The following is a 24,822-nucleotide window of genomic DNA, read 5'->3' on the forward strand; positions in this document are numbered from 1 at the left end:
TGAAGAATAAGTTGAACTGAGATTAAAGTTAATTTACATTGGTACACTGAAAAAAAAGATTGGCTACAGTCAATTAGATAGTAAGATAATTGCAATAGCCAATTTTTGGTTAAATCTACAATGTCAGTATAGGATTTCGACGATAGGTTAACGCAATCAAAAATTGGCTGCTGCAATTATCTTATTATCTAATCAATTAAAAATGCTACGCCATATTCAGCCAATCTATTCTTTCAGCGTAGAAACGAGCATAAAAAACGAATAATGGAGCATTTAGATCAGCATTATTCAAAGAGTATAAAGATATCGGCTTTTTAAAGAGCAAACTTTATCGAAACATAGTTACCCTCGCGAAACTTGCGCCGTCGAACGTATCGAATTACTCTCGACATTTGCCCTTTTGCGAGCTGCGGCTCGCCACGCGGAAGCTTAAACGTCGCGTCGGGGGCCCGTATCCCGTAAATGGCGTTAGGTGAATTTTATTATTCTCTGATTTCAGGCTTCGGCGCCCGGCGACGAAGGACGCGGGCGCGGCAAGTGCATCTCTTTGCGGCGAACGGGGCGCCCGACATCGCGGTGTAATCAGACACCGGCACGAGGGGGTCGGCGCGGGAGGGAAACGCAGAGACGTAAACGTAATTGGAAACATCCGAGAGGGAGATTCGCCACGCTTCTGATCCGCGCCGCGTTTCGCCTGTTTCCATTCTCCCTTCGGGCCTTCTCCGTTCGTCGGCAATGAAAGCGCCGTATCTCCTCGCTTTTTCTCGCGTATTCGTAATTTTCGCGTCGGTTGGACCATGCGAGCTTTCAATAAGTCATTAGTAATAAATTACAAGTCAGAATTTTAAGATAAAAATTGACCAAGTCGATTATTCTTCTCACGTTCGACCGCAATTGATCAATTTCTAACTTTGATTTCTGATTTAGTACTAATGGCTCGTTGTAGAATTGTAGATATTAAGCCTCCGAGAATACGAGAATAAGAGAGTTTGTTCGCGTCGCAAGTTCCAACATGTTCCTACTATTATAGTTCCTCCTATTCACTTCAATGCGCTCGTTTCGCTCTCGAGATAGTCGATGATCGATCAGAAAATGAATTCACTCATAAGACTGTGTTCCAAATTTGACTGCCAGTATTGAAAATCTATAGTGTACATACACGGAGAGAACTTTTCTTAGAGTTTACTCCGAAAATATGATAGTTATGGAATAGCATTGTATTTCGAAGAATTTTATGTAAATCTCTCTCATTCATTAATAAAACTACAATAAAATAAGTTTGATTAATTTTACTAAAACATGGTAATAATCTTTAAAATATTGTATTGTACCACAACTACCATATTTTAAAGGTAAATAAATACGTATGATAGTTATGGAATAGCATTGTATTTCGAAGAATTTTATGTAAATCTCTCTCATTCATTAATAAAACTACAATAAAATAAGTTTGATTAATTTTACTAAAGCATGGTAATAATCTTTAAAATATTGTATTGTACCACAACTACCATATTTTAAGGGTAAATTTTAAGAGAAAATTCTCTCCGTGTACGTGACGTAAACTGTAGATTTTCAACGCTGGCAGTAAATTTGGAACACGGCCAATGTTATAAGCCCCAATATGGAGTCGCTGTTAGAAATTTACCATCGAAAGAAATTTGTTCCAAAATTATATTCAACCGCCATTATATGCGCAATGAATCACCTTATATTCTTACATCATACTGAATTGGACAACGAAAATTTACGAGAATACGTCGGATGTTTTTCCATTTAATAACTGCACACAAGTCAACGCAAACATTACTTAATCTTTTTTGGCATTCAATGAGAGTAAAGACTAATACAATACTTGTGTCGACTTGTGTCATCAAATGAAAAGCACTCATTATTGTCCCCGGGAAAAAGATCTCGCAAAAACTATCGACGTCTAATTTAAAAGTTTCCTCGGTAATGAAAATTCTAGTGCTGGAAAATCACATTCGATATTGTCGCCGGTTTAAGAACCGCATGATCGCAATTAGTACTAAAAGCGGGACGTGAATACACGCTATAATTACGCAATTTTCCGCTTATTAATACTACGTTTATCTTGTTTGTGCGACTTCAAAGATATTTTATATTTACACGAGAACCATCTCAGGAACACGGCTATGAGAGAAAAGCGCTTTCTTTGTGACGACGTTTACAATTACGTACGTGCGGCTTTGTAAATGGCAGGGCGCGCGCGGCACGCATGATTAAGCAGAGCCCGGCGATAATGCGCTGCGTGCGGCTCTCCGGCGTAAAGAAGGTGTAAATACCTCCCGATGATTCCTCGTAGGATCGAGGCGGATCGGCGCAAAGGGAGCCGACACGGAGGCGGCTCCTTTCTCGTCGATAGTTTCAATGGAGAGTTTTTCTCATAGAGCCAGTCACCCCTCTTCTCTCTCTCTCTCTCTCTCTCTTTCCTTCTGTTGCTTTCACTCTTTTCTCCCGTCCCCCTTCATGCCGATGTACGCGTGTACACGGAGAGAGAACGATAAAAAAGACGAGATCTCAAAAGGTACGCGGAGCACCGCCTCTGATGAATGCCGCAACCAGTTGGCCACCATGTTTTCCCTCCGCCGCGCCGGTGTGTGTACGCCCTACTCTCCGAAACATCCCCTGTGCCGCGTCCCTCCGTGTGCCGACTTTCCAACCCCTCGCAAAACCGCGATTGAACCCTTGTACATCCAGCTCGTATACTGCGTACTGCGGCGTTCAGAGGTGATTTTACGTGCGCTTTGTGAGCGCCGGAATGGGTAACTTTTACAGTTATCGAGCAACGCTACAGAAATGTACACTGACAAATTGGATTGCCATCAATGATTTTAAAGCGAGGACGAAAGATCAGCAGCGTGCATCGCGAAAAGCTGCATGTTGTACGTGTGTACTGTCTTTATATTACGTGATTGGTAAAAATTGAAATTTTTCGATGAAGATTGTGAAGATAGAAATTGACTGAAATTGAAAAAAAGAATGGAGGGAAGAAAAATGAAAATGAAAAAGTAAAATACGTATAACGTTTCGAGTGAAGAGATTTGAACAATGAGATAATAAGATAATTAATATTCCTCAAGCAATTACTTCCATATCTATAGAATAGCAATATTACATACTGTTCAATTTAAATACAAACATAAGCATAATTTTGTCGTTTGTAAAAAGCTCTTCGATTAAATCGATTTGTAACAACTTCGCAGCGGATCCAGCGTATACATGTAGAAGAAGATATAAATGAGAGAAGAGAAGCAGAAGAAGACGGAGGAAGAAAAAAGGAAAACGCGGGCAGGGCAAGAAAGAGAAAGCCGACCGATAAACAAACTGCCAAGGATCGCGGCACTTTAATCTTCCTTTGAAGGCATCGGCCGCTCTTTGCGGCATTGAATGAAAAGAGAACAAGCGGGAGGGGACCCAAACCCACCCCATTTCTCCCTCTTCCGCGCACTCGACCCCGCGACTCATTATGGCAACATGCGGTAAGTATGCTCGCGCTTAAGTCTCGGTGTACCCTTCGGACGAGGGTTGCCCTAAACAGCATCGGTATTAGTTACACGTATATACGTGCGCATTGCAAAAAGTGGTGGTCGAGGGCCCAGAACATGAGGCACTGCGTTACGGGACTGTCAAAAACCGTCGGGACCGGGGACAGGGTGGAGGAGAGCATCCCTTATTTCGCGGCGGCTCGTTGCACGGCTCGGCGCATCCGAATAGTCTCCACTCCCTTGATCCGGGAGTTCCAGGTGGTTCCTTACCCCCTCCCGCCTTTCGGACATATACTCTCAAAAATTAGGCATCGTGGATACTAAACCGATGGTACGCATTTCACAGCTGCAACAGAAACAGCCAGCAAGCCGCGCGTGTCTCCACCTTTGTCCTTCTCGTCCACACTTCAGTCATTGTACTTTCTCAATCCTAGCAGTTCAGCTATGAATTTATAAAAAACGTAAAAATAAATCCAAAAGGATATTAAAACTCGACTCAGTATTTAACTCTACCGTTAGATGTCTGTTCAAATTTACAATCATATCATTTTGGCTGATGCCAAAATGTTAAAAAGCTGTAAAAAGTAAAAAATAAAAAATTTTTACAGAAAAAAAATCTGATATTAACAGACGAAGTTATCATATTTGACTTTGGTATTACAGAGTTCTTTTTTTTAAATAAAAGATTAGAAAATAGATTACATTTTTTATCAAATAGACTCAAACAGATCGGTACTTATTGTGTAAGTATTAACAACAGTTCGTTATCGTTTTAATATAATTGCATAGCTTTTTTATGTAAGGGTGATCCAGACCGTAAGAATTATGAAAAACTGAATCGAAAAGTTCTCTTTTGCAATTTTTGCAAATTTTTTTAATTACTCAATAAGCAGAATGTCTAAAATCGATGAGACAAGTTTAGACTATCTCTGAGATATTTAATTAAAGAACTTTGAAAAATATCATAATATTGTCTTATACATCGATTTTATCCGCTTATTCAGCAATTTTTAGAAATTTATATCTCGTTAACTGTTGCAAAAATGTTGTAAACGATTTTTCGATTCAGTTTTTCATAAACAGTGCGTACATGCCGGCTCTTGCTGGTTTGGATCACCCTGTATACATGCGCAACGACAATATAACGATATCGACTTTGTCATTAAAAGTTACAGAATACAGACACAGCAGGTTAATTTTCCATAAACATAATTTAAGGGAATTAGTGAATAACAAATTGTTTACATTACGTAATTATAGTTTACAGAAGCTTTAAAAATATTTAAAAAGGTATATTGGATTATATTCTCGTTTATTACTAGCTTTACAAAAATAAAATATAAACGAAAGAGTTCCCGCAAACTCACCCGCTTTTGCAGTTGGAATATGTACTGACTGGAATATGAAAGCTCGTAACTTTTTATGAAAACTTTCGTCGGAACTTGAAAATTCTGAAAAATTCGAAATAAACCTTTTTAAATTTCAATATCTTTGTAATCAAATACAGTGAGTACAAAGAGTACAAGGAAAATTTTTATTAAAAAAGTCTTATTTGTAGAAAATAAATTAATTAACAATTTTATACAATCAATATATCTGTTCTAACATAAACAAACGAGCTTCGCATGATTTCCTAATTTTAGAAGCTAAACTCGACTGTACGAATATTTTTTAAGTCATCCAAACAACATAATTTTTAATTTTCGCTTATTTTTCAAATGATATATTTTCTGCAATTAATACACATCTTTTTAGTATATATAATTTTAAGAAACGTACAACCTATTTTATTCTTTATGAATAAATTGTTAATTACCCAGAAATGATCGTCAATAAACATCGAATTGACATTAAATTAATGTTGAAATCTTCGTATCAATATCGATTCGACATCAATTCGATGACTCTTACTGGATAATATTTACTTTTTAAAAATAAAGTTTTTTAAAAATATTTTCTCCGTACGAATACTTTTTGCACTCAATGTATACATATATATATATATGTGTGTGTGTATAATTCCTACAGAAAAATATTCGCCCGTGAATATAACGTTTCTATTAAATAAGTAGAACTTAAAAATTTGTATCATCACATTTAGGTGTATAAATATAGACTAGGAGTGAATTCCATTTAGTCTGTCGATACTTCAAGTAACAATTTAGCGCTTAAGTTCTCAGACGAATGCGACCAGGTAAGGGAAGAAGAGCCACAACAGCGTGGTACCAGGACCCGAAGATAATCCCGATGGTGATGGCGACCGGTGCCGACGTGATGGGACTTACCCCACCCTTCGTGCAGAGTGCCAACCCCTCGAGTAAGAGGCAACGATACCGCCGAGGTCTGAAAGGCCGCTGCGAATAACGCGCTTACGCGCGATCATCCGACCGCGAGTCTCGATGCCCGTGACAGATCGTGCCGCGGTGTCCTTGTGAATATTGCAGGACTAAAGCCTGCGCTAAAGAGCGAAAAGGATGTAGAGGGGGCACTAAGTCTTTCGTGGATGGTCGAGCGCGCGTATCGCCGCGCCGCGCCGGCGACAATACGGTGTAGATTACTTTTCAGAATGGGCGGCGTGACGTAAACACGCTCCGGTGGTTTTTTCTTTGCGAACAATGCACGTGTTTGCCGACACAATTTGTCTCGGATTTAGGTGCGTCGGCATAAATGCGTGTTCCTAGATATCTAGATGCCGAGCGATGCGCATCAAACTTTGAAAGCCTGCACTTATACAGTCGTCGCTTATGTTACGTTGGCGAACGTTAAACTTTTTCCTGACGCATTGTTCAGATAGATAATGCGTAAAAAATTAGTATTACTCATTATTAATTAATGTATTCAATGAATTTATAATAACGTTTGTGTGTGTGTGTGTGTGTGTGTGTGTGTGTGTGTGTGTGTGTGTGTGTGTGCATTTATTCTTCGCTGTAGAATATATAAAAAGGTCTGGTTGCAATGTATCATATTTTAATCCTATCTTTTTATTCTAGTTTTTCATCATTTCTAGGTATTGAGTTATTCTACTAGCTTAGCCGTTTAGAAATGCAGCCGTAGCTGAGCCGGTTTGGTAGCTAGGGGAACTCATTATACTGTGAGTAATATTACCTCACGTGGTATACTATATATAATATTAACACGGACGTCTCAAGAAGTTGGAAAAGGGTCGAGCAGCGCATCGCGATCGAGATTGATTTGATCTACCGCCGACAGGGTGGTAAGCGAAACGATATGCCCTGGATATTGGGGCCTGATGAAGGCTTCTCAAATGTCGTGTTGGATTCGGACAGCGAGCAACAGAAAAAGAGAAAGAGCGAGAAAAGGAAACAAAGAAGGAAAAAAAGAGAGAGAAGGATAGAGACTGATTGAAATAGAATGGGAGACTAAGCGAGAAGGACGCATTCCTAGACGGCTTACCGGAATAGACACCGCATCGGCCATCGCGCGTTTTCTCATACCGAAAGGTAGCGGATTTGTTTCTTCTCCTTATCCGATCTTGGAGCAAGAGCCTCTTGCTTACCCTGTCGCAACCCTGCCGTACAAAGACGCACTCTGAAGACGTAACGTCTCAGTGTTATCTTCGAAGAACTCGGAATTACATGATGAAGATTACATTACGTAACACTGTTGCTTCCTTCTTTCCACTGAAATTTAGGAAACTAAAGTATAATTTTATATAAAATTAAATCTTATACAAAATCTTATATAAAATATAATAAATCTTATATAAATCTTATAAATCTTATATAATTATAATTAAATATAATTTTAAACAAAATTAATCGATCAACAATTAGTGATTTATGTTCTTTTATACATTAATTTTTTTGTACTAAATATTTTTCGTATTCTTTACGATTTATGGGTAAGAAACGACGGTTTCGAGCGTTTGCTGTCAAATAATTATCTGTTTTATTGTTCCGATCCGTTAAAACGATCAGAGTGACGCGCCTATAAAACATAACACTTATCCTTAACGTTCGCCGATATTTATGGAGTACTGATTACATCGTATAATAGCAAGTCGAATCACTGGGCGAGCTCCCCCAATGCATAGATCCCTCTTCCATTATAGAGAGCCAGCCGAGTGTGAAGTATTATCATACAAATATAATCCTCCCTCGACTCCGTTTGGAGAGAAATAATATTTGTCCTGATCGTACGACCAATTATCTCAACTTGTGCGATATGCCAACGCGCATATATGCATACAAAGGGTACCCGTATTCTTCCTCCTTCGTTATCGATATGTATAAGCGAATAAACATCTCTGCTCCATAGCACAAATGTATTCACTCAGCCTCTGTACTCTTGCTAAAGGTTTAAATTTTATTATAGTTAATAATGCGTGTTTTGTACAAAATATTAAGATTGATAATGAAATGTGACTTTTTAAAATAAAGGGTATTTTTAATATAAAGTTGGAAGTCATTTTTATTAAAATTCGGAATACAATATATATAATTTTCAGCACCGGCGTGTGTTTTTTTACATATTTTATTTATAAAAATGATATTAATTTAAAATGAAAAAATATATTTTGCGATATTGCGCGAAAGTTCTCTACTGGATTCTGCTGAATCTATTTATTTTTCGATGTTGACAAAATATTTTCTACATAATAACGAAGATGCGCGACAAGTTGTACAAATAAAGGACGACTTAAAAGTAAAAGGAATCTGACGGAGTGCATTCACTTCTCGATCGTAATGTATAATTGACGATAACAGTGCAGCCGTTTGTGCTATATCCAACCCTCCACGAAACAGTTAAACTCATTTAGACGGGATCGATTGTAACATACGCTGCAAGATCGCTTCGACAATGATTCGCCTTCTCCGTGGCTCCGCGATTGATGAAACCGCCCGTGAGAATCTTCTGAATCAATCTCTGTGCGGTCTCATTTATCGAGTCGCGTCGCTCAATCTCACTAGATTTCGGATAGTAACGAATGTCCGAGGCAGAATCGATAAGCCTGGGATTTCTTGCTTTGTAGATGTATCTCCGCATTTATTTCCACAGCGAAATCTCAGCTTATTCCTCTTCCCGTAATTTTCTTTATCAGCCATTGTTATCGTGAAACAATACTTGAAAGTTAGAATGATTTAAATGAATTTTGTTATTTTTTTTTAGTAGAATTAATTGGCGAATATTGTAAAGTTTTCATCAGAATAAAAAATATACAGTTCGACATTGTAATTTTGGAAAAAAAGGTTTGTCTTTCATTTCAATTATTAAAATAGTAAACATTTTATTTTTGATATGAGAAAAACTCATCGCGATATATACAATGTATTCTGAATTTTATTGAAATGACACGATGTCAGGCTATTATACTGTATAATATCCAAACACAAAGCATTTCATTCGGTTTGCTCACAAACCGCCGCCGGTAAGTTGGCGTTTCATCCACATTGACGAATCACTGGCAGCGACTAATATAGTAGCATTCAAATTAGATGCCTCGTTTCCTCTTGCGCGGAGCTTCTCTCCCACCGTGACAGATATATCGAGAATTAACATCGTCGAAAATGGAAAAAGGAGGCGCGGGATGTGGTAGCAGGAGGCAAGGACCTCATTCCCGACTCTCGGCATTGGCAAAGCATTCCTCATGTCAGAGCATCGCTATGCTTCTAATCCTCGATGCGAAGGGAGTCGGGCGAGGTCAGCGGGGCGCTTCGACGAGAGGCTACTGGTTTCTGTGCTTCGTGCTTCGTGCACCTCCTATCCGGACTGTTTCTTCGTGCCCTCGTCAAACTCGGGAGCTCGTGCGCTCGTCCTCGGAACGACGTCTCAGCGTGAACCCTGTGCCCGTCTTCAATGTCCGCACGAATTTCAGCGGTGACTTCGCAGGTCGAAGGGAGAACGACGGAGAGTGACGGAGAGAAAGAGGAGACCTACTTTTTTTCTGACATCACTCTAAAGGGCATTAACTGGATGCGGAGTGAGACAGGTCATTTCAAAACTTGAGTTTAAAGAAACCTGACCCACAGTTAGTTGATAGTATCATCCAGTTGTGAGTTCATCAGTAGTATTAAATTATAAGGTAATTGCACCCAATATGGCTTATTAATTATTAATGTACAGAGAAGTGGTTGAGTGATTCTTATTTTGCAAGATTAGTAAAAATATAGATGTGGCTTATTATTAGTAAAAAGAGAAAAATTGTTGTTCGCTTGCTTGAAGGTAAAAAACATCAGAGATATAAGGTAAAGAGTACATTATAGTAATTATAGTAAATCCATTCACGTGATTATTAGCTTACAGTAAAAGTTACTTATATACTATTCTCGAAACTGTAAGTAACAACTCCCAAAATTTACTTTACGAAATGTTAAAAGTACCTTACAGTATAACCATACGACGATCGCTCATTTACTGAAAAAGTAACGTAAATTTTACATAAATCATTTTTACATAAGTCAATTTTTCTCCTTATACTCAATATTGTCTACTTGCTATTCTTAAGTAATTACATGGAATAAATTTAATCGTCATTGCACGCATATAAATATTAAAAATATCTCATATTTTTAATGGATATCTCAATTCAATTAATGTTTCATATTTTCAATTAATGTTCAGGAACGTTTCTCATTTTGAATCTGACTACCAAGTTTCAATGTTGGACTCAGCAAAAGTAGAGACGATCGAAATGCAAGAACATGAAGTTGAGGTTGTTTCAAACAACCTATCTCGTAGAAATATTCGCATAGGTCTCGATTCTATGAATGGTTGCAAAATCGTATCTACGGATGATATTGCGCGAATCGATGTGGACAAAGTCCGTTACTCCGAAGATCTCTCGACGAGATATCGGTATGCGAGATCGTATGCGAGTCCTTTTTGCAGTCGCGTTCACCGAACACGACAACGAGATCGCTCAGTCCGGTGACAGGGGTGCGTTCGGCCGCGTTCCGGGCGCGGTGTATACGCGACGTATATGAGGAGTACGACGGAAAAGACGAAAGAAGGCAGGACGAGAAAGGGGGCAGAAGAAGAGGAGACACGTTCGAGAGGTAGAAAGGGAAAAGATGGACACGGAGTAGCGGTGGACAAACGGACCACCCCGCCTGCGAGCGATCATGTCCCGATCACATAAACTAGCCGCCCCCTCATCCATCATGCCTTCGTCATACGCTATCACGTGTTCACCGGTCTCCGCCGGGCTCCTCTTGTCTACTAGTTTTTTTTTTCTGTCACGTCTTCTCTCTCGCGACGCCGACGTCGCAAATTGGTGCTGGAGAACGCGCGGAACTGGTTACGCCGACCGGTCACTATTCTCAGACTCGCAACTTGTAGAATGAAGCATATATATTTATCACCTGTTCTTGGGTGCCTAGGAAGGTTATATGTAAAATAAACAATATGAAGAGACTATTAGACCGATATAAATAAATTCTATTTTAAATAAGAAGAATTATATTCGATAATTAATATTCTTGTTGAAAAATATAAAACTTACTGATATAAAAAAAATATTAAATTACTTGTGTAATTTAATAAATGATATTACTATTCTTATTCTGCTCATGAATGTATTTTATGTCCGGAAAAACATTTTGACGCGCGATATGCAGAATCAGAATGTATATAAATTCATACAAGAAATATGTATTTAAGATCTGCACTAAGATCTGCTTAAACTGAATAAAAAGTTCTTCCTATTTAAAATTTGATACATGTAAAATAATTACAGTTTCTGTAAGAAACTCTCTTCTTTTAAGAGAAAAACCGAGATGATACTGTATTAATTACATTAAATACATTTAATAATTATTTCATAATATTTGAAAATATACATATAAATAATCTATAAAAAAATTATTACGCTAGAAAAACAATGAAAAGTTATGATGAGAGAAAGAAGGATAGAGAAAGAGAGAAAGAGAGAAGGAAAAAGAATCATATTTTTAGCAGAAATTGACAGTCGCTCTTCTATATTCTCTCTTCTGTTATTTCGTAATCTGGTTTTACAAATTATGGCCGCGAGCACTGATGTTTGATTAGAAATTGTAATGATACGGTTAACGTGCCTTATTCAGGTTGTACGATTCATAATTCCATGTTGTGTGTTCGAAGTGGCTTTCATGTCGCGGATAGCAGCGGTCCAATGTCCTCTGCTGGACAGTGGATCGCTAATTGCTGATTGATCGTTTCTGAATAACGCAATTAACCGAGCGAGAAGCCTATACGATTGCACGAGAATATCAAGCGGATTGCGAAAAGGGTGCTTTAAGCCGACGATTCCGAGACAGGAGGCTTCCGCAATAGTCAGCAATAATCAATTCCTGCATAATCCCCATACGTATATCTCGATAGTTTCGTCACTTTCACACTTACGCAGAGATCCGTAAATCTATCATTGAGTGTTACTAATAATTGCATTACTAATAATCGGTATCTATAAAAAAATAATCAAAGAATCTTTAAAATCGATGGCGAATATAAAGAACAAAATTTGTACGCACTGTTAAAAATGATTCCTTTACATATAAATGAAATTCGTGGTTATGAACGAAATTAATGAATGATTTAACTGAAAATTAAATTATATACTGTACATAATATACTAAATTATTTTTTAACGGTACACTGTTAAAAAATAAGAAATTTGCTTCCGTTACATATAATGTACATTAAATATATTTAATGTTGTCAACGAAAATGAAGTTAACTTAAGTAACTTAATTTTAACGTTTACTTATATTAAATTTCATGCAAATCTATATAAAATTTAATAAAAAATCTATTGAACTTCCTAAACTTCCTAAGTTTTGAAACTGAAAAATATACTAAATTTCATGTGCATGTACACAAATATATTTTTCAATTATAGACACATTAAATTTAATTTAGTATCATAAAATTGAATTTAATTTGTGTAACTTAAAAGTATATTAAATGTCATGACATTTTTAACAGTGTATTTATTTAAATGTAATGAATGTGTACATTAAATTTCATAAATTTTCATGAAAAATACATTAAATTTCATATACATATACACAAATATACTTTTCAATTATAAATACATTAAATTTAATGTAATGTCATGAAATTATAAGTTCGAATTGTGTAACTTAAAAGTATATTAAGTTTCATGAAATTTTTAACAGTGCAGGTTCATAATATTCATGCAAAGAACTATAATTAAAACTGTTAGATTAAATATGCATTACACGATATATGTGACGAGTAAAGTTCTTTAAGTCCCGAATATTGGAAATATTCGGAAACGAATCCGGATAGAGTGCTCTCAGTCAGGGGCGTAAAAGGGTGAGAAATGAAGGGCAGAAAATGAATAAAGGAGGTTCTGGCGGCACGTGCGAAGGCTACCGACCGCAAAAGAGGCGGCTTATATTATTATAACGTGGGCAGGTGGGCGAAACCGTCTATTGATGACGCTAACGAGGGATCGGTAATTATTACCCACGACTTAACTCCTAGCTGCTCGTGCAAAGACCTTTTATTGTGGCGATTCACCCTTCTTCGTCCGAACGATCTGGCACGCGGGGATTTCGTAACACGCCCACGACTATCAATTTTATAAGCATTATGACAACCGACCACAAATTACACTGCTTGATTGTCGTAATTCTTGCATCTGAAATTCAAATTTTAAAGAAATTTAAAAAACTATTCGAAAAAATTAAACGAAATGTGACATATTATTTTTTTAAATACGCATTTAGCTTTTTTATACAAAATTTTAAATCTGTTTTATATTTTTAGTTTTTATTAGAACCCTGCAATCCTTTTAGTTTTATTTTAACTTATCACATTTTATTATCACATTTGTTGAGAAGAATACATCATATTTCTTTTTGTACGTTTTTATTTAAAACAATGTGTTTATCGTACTTATCGCTTGCACACGATTGTAATGGTATATTATACGACTTCGAGATTTGATGGAGTTGTTGACCCTTGTTAGTGTGTACCCGCGTGCCGCAACGATTATACACTTTCAGCGTATTAGTGTGAAAGCACATTTACCTGTCCGGTCAAGGTAGACGATCCATCATCGTGTCAACGGACCATTATAATGTACGAAACATTTTGATGCTCTCGTATCTCAAATTCTCTTAAATTTGAGGTATAAACGACAGATAATGCCCATGAAACGTAGAAAAATATGTATTTATAAAATAAGAGAATTGATAAAAATTAAATAAATGAATATATAGTGTAGTAAATATAATATTCATCATATAGCTCATTCCTTTTTGTCATAACAATATTAATTTTCTAGCAATTATAGGAATAATAGGATGCACTTGGAGAAACGTATATCAGATTGATCGGAATTATTTTAGACTCAGGAGTGGAGTAATAAGCACGTATAAATCAAGGAAATTAATTTGAAGAGTCTATCAACTGCATTGGAAATGCTTTAAAAAGAGAAAACACATAAACTATACATTGAAATGACTTGAAATGTGACTGGGTAGAAATCTTATAGTAATTATGATTAAATATAATAGACAGGTATCAATATAAAAGTTTAAATAAAGAGTAAAGAGAAATAGATATTTGACTCCTTATAATAACTAATAAAATAATGAAGATCAAGGGGCTTATTTGTTGACTCCAAATAAGCCCCTTGATTTTCATTATTTTATTTATTATTATAAAAGTTTAAAATCATTCTCATGTATAGTATATTCTGTACATATGTATTTGTGTGTGTGTGTGTGTGTGTTTGCATATATAAAAAGGTGTTATATATGTATATATAAACATCTAAATTACGATACGCATATTTTAAACTTCAAAAGGAAACAAGCCGAAAGCAAACAAAGTTATGTCCATTTAGGACTTTTTCAATACCTTATTGATGTGAGAATCCTTCCTAAATGATAAATCCTTTCCGATGAACGTAATAAAGCGTTTCGTCTTTTGAAATCGTTTTAACATAATTTTCGGGAGTGCTTTTCAGATTCGTAGCGAAAACGAATAGAAAGAGAGCCGAAGCTGATATTACAATGCGGATACTCTCCCAGCCTTATTATTAGCCTTAGAGACTTGGATATTTGGATACCTATAATCCTTTTTCTGTCTTTTTTCCACCTAAATCTAATCCACCTGACTGAAAAGTGCCAAATAATATCATATATCTTTTGCGGCTGTTCCTCAAAGCTTGCTATCTGATTTTGAAAAATTTCACCGCGAAAGATGATCTACGACAACAAAAGCCGTCCAATTCCCTATGTCCAAAGGAAGATGTAGGTTCGCTAAAATCACCACGATACTACCTAGGCTAACCTAGGGCTAAATTTAGGGCAAAACGCTTCTACCGCAACTTCTGTTTGCAATCTCCACAATAGGACCTAGCAAACAAAGCTATACATTGTATCGTTGTGTTTCAGGTTTTTATTCGATATTTTTCTGCTTCGCAGAATTTTAACCGAAATAAAAAAGAGCTATTAGCTGTTTAATAAAAAGATATCGGTTTTTGACGAGAGAAAAAGAGACAAAAAAAGACAAATCGTAGAATATAAATTAAAGCATAATCTCGTCAGAGTATCTAATATAAGTTGTTACAAATCTTGAAATTACAGAAGATACGTGACGGATGTTTGTGAACGTTGTCGCCGTACAAGCATAATGCCGCTCTTTGACGCGATAAGAATCGCGAAGAGGGATCTCTGACGAACTTGTGTGGAGAAAAGAAAACACGCGAGAGAAGTGCGGGAAATCTAGAAATAAACGAGAGAGAGAGAGAGAGAGAGAGAGAGCCGGTATGCGCTGTGGCTGCCTATCACGCACTTTCACGTTTTCCGCTCTCTCGTGCTCGTTACTGAAATGAATGCCTGATACATACGCGGCGCGGTGGGTTTCGTCGAGTCGTTGGTTCAGACGAGAAGTGAGATAAACGACGTCAGTCGCGGGGGAGATGCGAAGAAGCAGAGAACCAGCTTCGCGGATCGAGAGTGAGAGAGAGAGAGGGGGGGTGGCGGTCTCTGAAAGATGTCGGTCGCTTTGATGTTCGCCGACCGTCATCTTGCGCGTTACCTCACCGCGGCTGCGAGAGCGAACGAATGGCAATGCACCCTCTCAACCTGTAGACATGTGTGGGAGTCACACATGACATACACAACTAAGACGAACATGTACACTTACGTGCCATCGCACGAGGATTGTACGCAGAGGGTGGAATTGCAAGCCGTAAGCACCCCTAGTTCTATCGTACTCGACTGCTCGCATCGATACTCGTCACGATAGCGCCGACTCCCCCTTGAAACACCCTCCCTCCCCCTAGCCCGCGCCCTTCGACCTCCCGCCGGCGATACAGTTTGCAAACAGCGTAAAAATGCCACTCGATTATTCTCCCCCGCGATACGAATCGCTGTTGGCCGGAGGCAGCAAAGTCGATTAGCAATGGAGAAGGTGATGAAGCGAGATGAACATTCTTAGCTGATGCTTAGTTGATGAACGTCGGTGAGACAAGATAGAGAATCTCTGTGCTTCGGAAATTTCTTCAACGTACCTATAAAGATTCATTTGATTTTCATTTTTCGCGATGAGATCATATCTCTGTAAAAATTAAAAAATAACTACGAAAAACGTTAATATCTAATGAATATACAGATCCATTGAAAGTATAGTGATACGATAAACTAAACGCTAAACTCCATTTTGCGTTTAATGCGTAGATGCAAGCGAATGCAACTATTTATTTCGCGACATAAAGGATAATGAAATGATAAAAAAAATGTATAACATTGTTTCCCTCGCAAGCGATGGTTAATTGCACCATCCGGCGATTGAATCGGGCGAAGAAATCACTATGTCGCAAGAGATTCATTGGTCGCGATATCGCGATGACCGGTCTGGATCGGCGTTCCAACATCAATACTCATTAATGTTTATCACATCGGCGATCGGATCGCGCGGTGGACAAAGATTTCACTGGGGCCGACCCACGAGCAGTAACCATAACGAATGACCCGCCGGTGAGCGTGCAGGTCTCTACTTATGGATGTGCCCGGGCCGAAAACTCCCGGCATCAGACTGGCGCGGCGTCCACGAGCCGGCTATTGCCCCTGAAAGACCAGCGAACATGACAATGATCTGGCTTGAGGTGGCTCGTTGCACCCGGCAACTCTCGTAGGGAAACTCAGCAGGTTACTTGATGTCTTTTCAGGAGCTGCCTGATCGTTAGGTTCTTATCCTTTGAGAAAAGAAAAAAATAATTAGAGGCTTAACATATTTGGTGTATCGCAAAAAAGGAAAGAAAATAATTACAGGCTTAAAATTCGGTTATCATGGACGTTACAGCCATATTTTGTAAGTCTTGATGATATATCAATAATCTTGGTTTTTGTAATACAATTAACGCATGAATTGTTAAAATTTACTTGTGACAGTATTCTTTAATAGTAATAAATAACTAATAACAATTTGTCGCAAATAAATGTCAAATATATGAATTTTGCAAATAAAATTTCCGAATAAGTTAAGTACATTTAGAATCATCCGCGTAAAATATTTTTCTATATAAATGTACGGCAGGTGATTGACCTTTTGGAAGTCAAAACTCTCGAGCATATCAAAATAAACCGACGTGTCTATATAGTTGTATGAAATCTAACAGAGTAGGTATATCTTCTTTTGAGGAATGAAGTGTCCGTCGATATACTTGACAAATGTCCGTTTTGTTAAGCAACAGTATATAGGTTCGAGTTTACAATTATCGATTGTCATCCGTTGGGCACAAAACGAAGAAATCCACATGCGGTCGTCCCACCCAACCTATATTCTGTCCGAATGATCCAGCTGAATGCTAAGGGTGCTCTTTCAGAAATCTTACCTACGATTCGTCGCCATCGAGAAATTGCCCCAATAAAGAGGTACGATATCTCTGTGAACTGATTCACCTGTACGCTTACGAAATTATTGTATATAATAATGCCAAATGCGATCGGACGGTAGCTATTTCATTGAATTTCCTTTTCTTTGAATTTCGTCTGAAAATGAGAAAATCGCATAGTCAGGATGAATCGTTTCCACGCTTTCGAGAAGATCCTCATGAATGAGCAAACTGTGTTACTTCTCGCTAGAACGATATTGTTCGACGGTCTCGTGATCTCCGCACAGAATTACGCACTCTCGAGACGGCAATTCTTCCCGATCCTTTCGCCAACGCTTTTCTTGCGACAAGCAGACTATTCTCAAGTAGACTATTCTCCGAACACATGAATATTTCGGTTATGATAGAAAGTGACATCTTTCGAGCGATTAGTCATAGTAGGCTGCAATTCATTGCGTGCTGTACAATTACAAAAAGACGAAAATGGAAATATGAACTGTGTGTATAAAATATAAAAATGTAATAATATTTATTTTCTCTTTTTTTTTCTTTTACAACGTCAATTATAATTAGTTGCATCGTTAATGTTATTTATTATTATTCATCTTATTATTAATGTTATTATTCTATTATTATATATTACTGATTAGATAATATTTATAACTATCAGTAATAATATGAAACATTTCATATTACAGAAAGTAACAAAGTTTAGCCTTGTGGTCAAAGCAGCTTATGCACGCCGATGCTAACAATGTGCCGATTGTCCTCAAGCTTCGTACCGATGTAATCAGGGAATAGGGGGACTGCAACTAATTGTAATCGCGTAACGGACCCGCGCAGAATGGCGAGAGGCGTCACAAAGAATTGATTCTGCCAATTGTAATCTTGTAGGGAAATTCGGCGCGGTATCTCATCATCCGGATTGTACCCCTCAAATATGAAATGTATGAAACGTATGTTTCTGTCTCACCAAACAAACTGAATAAACCAGAATTATATATATTTGTTGACGCAATACATTTTTATGTCTATTTTTCATCTATTTTTCTCTTTCCCTTTCCGTCTCTCCTTTGTGTTAGCATCTCATCAATATGTAAATACACGAAAGTTTCCATAGAGAGTATGTTACCGTCTATTTTTTTCAAGAGCGAAAAAAATTTTTAGGAATAAAACCGAGAACATGTCAAAGACGATGTATTTAGCGTTAAAAATATATGTATCACATCTGAAAGCACTAAATATATATAATAGAATTTTTATAGATTGTTCTATTATTATATTTGAGTATCTCTGTGTTAAATTTGAGCACAATTCTCTTATTGGTTGATTTAATTTTTTGCCTTTTTGTATTTGTCTTCATTTTTATGTAAATCGCGTATAGTACTTATTTACAAATTTGATAAGGTAATATAACGAATTAAAATTTCATCAAAATTTTTTGAATATATTAATAAAATTTTAATAAATATTTGTGCAAAAGTTTATTTGAATCCATTTACTTGTTTAAAAGATATTTACCTAAAACTTTAATAAAATATAGTCATTTTTTGCTGCATAATGTCATTGGTTCAACAGAAAAAGCAGCTTTGCAACTGTTGTAAAATTCTTTAACATGATTGGTTTATATATTTAAATCCAATAAGAAATTAAAAGCAAGACCAATATTAAAGAATTTTACAACAATTGCAAAGCTGCTTTTTCTGCTGAGCACAACCATCAAAGCCTATTTATTTATTAATTTTATTTTTTGCAGTTTCAAGACGTATCAAGATTTTTTTATATTAGCTGATATTGACTTTTTTAGCTAATTTTTTGGCTGATATTTTGAACTGATATTGTACAGCCAAAACATTCTTGAGCTATTAATATTAGCTATGCTGATGCCACAATTTTGGCATCCTCGGTACGGACCTCTTCCATCTTGTATGTCTGCGCATAGCTTTGCTGTGAGGAATGGAATCAAAGGCAGCGATGAGTTCGTACAAGTGGCCAACATCGTCCGTATCAAAAGGCATCGGCTTCCCTTTCACCAGCCAGCGTACAAAACCAACGGCCGCCACGCCGCACCGTCGACGATGTGAGAGAGGCTGCCGGGCGGTCGTCGCGTAATCAATCAGTATCGTGGGAGCACTAAAGCCCGTGCTGATGCTCTCGCATGGCTCCGCAAAAAACTATAAGCGCCTATCATCGCGCGCGATTTACGAATATTCGTTAATGCCGTCTCCAGAGTCGGCAAATCCTTCACAATATTTCTCCTGTATGAAGAAATCCTCCCTATTGTGTTACCAATCTCCTGTAGTATTTCATTTTTTAATATTTTCGTGCTTTTGTACAATAAAAGCGTGACTGACGTAACTTTCGACGTATTCTTTGTGCCGTACCGCAGTCCAACAAAATATTAATATACTTATAAGAAATAAATACAATAAAAGGGCATATAAGAGTCGATTATAAAATTATATTATATATTAAAAAACTGAAATATTACAAAATAATAGTGCTTTTTATTCCGTCTTTAACAGAAAAATTTAATCAACTCAATAGGAATAATATTAAAGTCTCATTTTATAGTTTGAACAAACTACAGAAATACATCAAAGTACGTAAAGACTTTCGTCCTCGTCCTTCTAAAAATAATGTAGTATATAAGATTAATTGTAATAATTGTGCTGCATCGTTTGTAGGACAGACTGGTAGACAGCTAAAAACACGAATCGCAAAGCATCGAAATTATATACGCTGGAATACATCTTCTCGTTCATCAATTATAATCGAGCATAGATTAAATCGTGAATGTGATTTTGGAATAATATTGAAATTCTTGACGAGGAACCATGTTATAGTAAGCGGTTAAAGTCTGATGCTTCATATTAAAAAACAAAAAAATAGCCTTGATCTTCAAACTGATTGAGGACTTACATAAAGCATACATTCCGATTAACAAGGTCTAACTTTGCGTTATCAAGATCACACTAGTTTAATTATTTTCGTGTTAGTCAGTGTTTGTCCGTTGCAACCATTATACATTTTTAATATTATTCTGAACTGATTCTACATCTTCATATTTTATTTAACGTTTATTTATTGAAGAATTCAATTATACATAATTTATGACTCTGTGGATTTTACTTTCTAACTACGGCTATATATTATTTATTATCACACTGACTAATGAAATGTTGACGAGTATCGTATCACCGAATTGTATTAATATTTTTGACATATTGATGAGTGTTCTACCGAGGTGACGTATTTGCTTGCTTTTTATTTATTGATAATTAATGAAATTTATAATTTTATTAGAACGTCATGAAATTCTTTTCAATTGGCCTTCCAACTTTTTCGTGAACAATTTCCGTTCCTCTGTGCAACGTTCAATTGTTCTCACGACATGCGTTTTATGATGTATTTCTTTTCTGTCAACACTGTTAAATTATGGTAACATCTTTATATTTAGTAAATGAAGAGGGTCTAATTTAAAGACTGAAACATGTTATAGCGTAATTCAATTATAATTGATTAGAATATTGTATATTATTTTGTAATATTTGTATTTCGGTTTTTTAATATATTATATAATATAATTTTAATTAACTTTTATATGCTCTTTTATTGTATTTATTTCTTATTAATATCAAGTGTTCCTTTTTTATTATTGTTAATATTAATATATTTGTTATTAATATTAATATACTTGCTATTTCATATACTGCTTTTTGCACTTATTTAGGAACACCTGAAAACACTTTAAACTTTTTTGCAGCTGCTTTCTGCGACACTTTTGGTCCTTTTGAGTGCGTGCAATAGCAAAAAAAAAAAATAGTTTCGAATTTTTTAACGATTCCCAAGTTTACAGTGATTCCCAGTCACTGACGATAATAAATCAATATCCGTTTCTACCAACATAGATTAACTTTGATCTCTTCAACTTACTGTTCATATCTTTTTCTTATTTTTAGAATTAGAAAAAAAAATGAAGAATTAGTTGAACCGAGATTAAAATTAAATTATATTGATAGAAACAGGTATATAGGAATTAAAGGTCGCAGCACAGACTTTTACATAAGGCTATAAGGCATAAAAGAATAAAAACCAATCAGAATATGAAATAAAGGATTCTGATTGGTTGATTCTCTTACTCCTTATGTATTATACAGTATTATGCAAAAATCTGTGCTGCAGCCTTAATCCTATTTTCAGTCAAAGCGGATCTTAGTACTTAAATATTTCAATATAAATTTATATACGTGTCCAATTCTGCAAATCACGAGATTTTTTTCAGCCTTGAAACACGATCATGAACAAACTAGAGTAATAATATCATACATTATATTAACAATTGGTGCGCGGTTTGCAGAATTGGATACACAATACATGTATATAAATTCACACTGAAATATTTAAATACTATGAATCGTTTTGACCGAAATAGAATAATTATTTCTCTTATAATTGATTTATTCAGATTCATTCGCGCTCTTATTAGACTGATTATACATCCAGGGAGAAGTTATTTTTCCATTAACGCTAACTTAAACAATAATAGCAAATTCGGTAACTTGCACTACGCTAGATCAGTGCATATTAAAAGTTGCTATACATGAAATTAGCAAAGTTAAATGTAAAAATATATAAATATTAACACGCCAAAAAATATTTTGCTGTCCAGCTAGAATTATCGCTTTTTTTGTATCTGATAAAAAATTATGTGTCACGCATATATTAGGTGTTGGAATTAATTCGTAGCGTTTTTAATGAAAGAATGTTATTTATTTCACATGAGCATTAAAAAATACATTAATGAAAGTACTTCCCATCACTTGTAAAACGCTACGAATTAATTCCAACACCTAATAATTTATAGCACAAATCTAAATTCTATCTCTGTAATTAGATGCATTACATATTCAATATCGCAGTACTTGCTAAAAATTTATCTATTTTAGCTATTTTTAGCTATAATTTAAATAATTTTCGTTATAATTGCAAGATTTTTTGAGTAAATTATCTACTAATGATATTATCACGTTATTTAACAAAATATACATCATTTCATTGACAAAATTCGTTATATTGTATCATTGCATTGAGATATTTTATATAAACCAACTTTTAATATGCACTGATCCAGTGTAGTGCGAGTAATCGAATTCACCATAAGATTGCGCTAAGATTGGAAAAATCATTTTGAAAAATAATTTGTCACTATTATGCGTTACTGAAAAAAATAACGTTACTTATTATATGTAACGAATAAAAAATAATGTGTTATAAATTAGAAGTTATTTTTTTCAGGTACGAAAAAATGATTTTTTCAACCTGTTACAAGTAATATTTCCAACTTTGGCGTTATCATTACTGTCATAAAAAATTCGCAACGTTATTACCAAATCGTTATTATAACAAGGTAACGATCAATAAAGTAATGGCGCTGCAAATAACGCATTATTTTCCATCTCTGGATTGTACTATAAAATTAGTGGAAAGTATCAAAGATGTCAATAATAATCAATAATGGCGATATTGAACGATTTATTAATAAAAAAGTGTGTAAAACTGATTGTAATAATATATATGTAATCCTTTCATTTTTAAATAAAGTTCAAAAATTATATCAATCACGCTCATATTGAGCAGACTAAACATTGCAGATTTTACGCATCTTTTAAAACATTTTTAACAATTTTATACTTCATACGATTATACTATTATAAATATTAAATAATAGTTCAAGATAAGTTATAACAATAATAAGATTTCGTTTTCGATATGAATGCAGAAAACTGAAACGAGTGAAGCAACATGTTGCACGGAAATCGGAATCGTTTTCTCCGTCTGATATCATCATAGTTTTCAGAAGTTACTACTGCTAAGGTTGCTCTCTCGGCAACCTAACGCTAACTGCAACACAGTACGCCTACACACTCTCGTCATACAACGTAACGCAATGCAAGCCGGTTACGCCACTGACGAGTGCATTGTACGTGCAGCCGTGGTGAGTAAACGAGTCACGCTGCGTCACGCTTTGGCTTCGGCCCGTCGCCGCCGCCGCCGCCACCACCGCGCTGTGCCATGCCGTCACCGTCACGCGGCAGCAGTAGCCCTTCTTCTCCTGTGCAAACACCCCCCGTCACGTCATGCGTACACGGGGTGAATTGCGTTACGTCGCCTCCGGTTTGCATCGCAGAGCCTGCAGTCCGCACTTGCGCCGGCTAATAACGATCACCAGGGACGCGGTGAGCATAATGAGGTTGACAAGTCGTCGGCGATGATGATGGACTGCGCCGCGATAAAAGCGAGGGGGTTGAAACAGTTCTATCGTGGCCCTCGCCGCCAAGAAGATTCGACACGGCCAGCTGGAGCAGCGCGCTGTTCCGCCTTCGTTTTTCTTTCTCTTTCTCTGTATTTCCGGGGGATGAGATCTTCGATCATCCATGGGCGTTCGCAACGGGGGGCAAACGTTACATTAGATACATTGTGACGTTAACTGCATTCGCGGCTCTATTCTGTACTTATGTATGAATGTAAATGCCGAAGTGAAATTTTTTTCTAATTTTTTAAGAATTAAAAAATTTTTTAGCAACATGTTTGCAAGAATGAATATATATCAAGAGCAAATTACTATCTTATTTACTTCTAGTTCTTAATTTTAGAAAATTGTTATCGAATTACGCTCAACACTTGTCAATACGTATAATATATTTTATAATGCATTAAAATACTAATTTAACTTTTACTTAACTTAAGAGTTTCTGTAATAATATTATGAAAGGGGTTCATTTAGACGCCTATGTTCGCATGTTGACGCATTGCGTTATGATGAGCGTATAGAGTCGATCATCGTGCGTGTACATGTTTTATATGGATGACTTTCGTGTTTCGCGTTGGATACACCGTGAACCCTCCTTGTCGAACTCAAGTGGCCGAGCCGCGAGAATCTCTTTATTATGCGAAGACCGAATTTTTATTCATGAGGGTTGGTCACGGTTGTATGATTTTAGGGGTTGGAGACTTTCCAGAGATTGATCTTCCTGTCATTTTGCACACTTAATTTTTGTGTAATGAATATTATTATATATAATAATTTGTAGGTATAAAATATATAATAATATAACTGTTACTATATATAATGGTATAATTTGAAATTTGTGCAAATTCATTTTATAAATTTTGGAACAAAGAAAAATTTGTTTAAAAATATTGATTGACGTTGCGTTAGAATAAACAATAAATTTTACGTAAATATCAAATGCGGACAATATGAATACTGATATTTCCTGCATGTGGTGCATGGAGAAGAATGCAGCTCAGCAGATAACTGTCCGAGATGAGAACAGGTTCTCAGAGTCCCCAGCTTTTAACCGCTCGCTGATAAAGAGAGGATCTCTAGATCTGAATACGCAGCAAGAGAAGAAGAGAAGAAGAGTCATTGATGCAGCTAGAGATTACAGTCGCCGATAAATGAAATCTCCAATTTATATATATATAATTAATATT

The 24,822-nt window shown here is 36.1% G+C and overlaps 1 long non-coding RNA gene across 1 annotated transcript; it reads left to right on the forward strand.

Annotated features, from left to right (window-relative positions):
• The first annotated feature begins 642 nt into the window (after nucleotides 1-642).
• Nucleotides 643-18,327, forward strand: LOC105149026 (uncharacterized). The gene is made up of 2 exons (XR_846522.2): nucleotides 643-17,362; nucleotides 18,021-18,327. It is a non-coding gene; the product is annotated as an uncharacterized LOC105149026 (long non-coding RNA).
• The last annotated feature ends 6,495 nt before the right edge of the window (nucleotides 18,328-24,822 follow it).

This window comes from Acromyrmex echinatior, chromosome 19, assembly GCF_024713525.1.
Source record: "Acromyrmex echinatior isolate Ae372 chromosome 19, ASM2471352v2, whole genome shotgun sequence".
Taxonomy (NCBI): Eukaryota; Metazoa; Arthropoda; class Insecta; order Hymenoptera; family Formicidae; genus Acromyrmex; species Acromyrmex echinatior.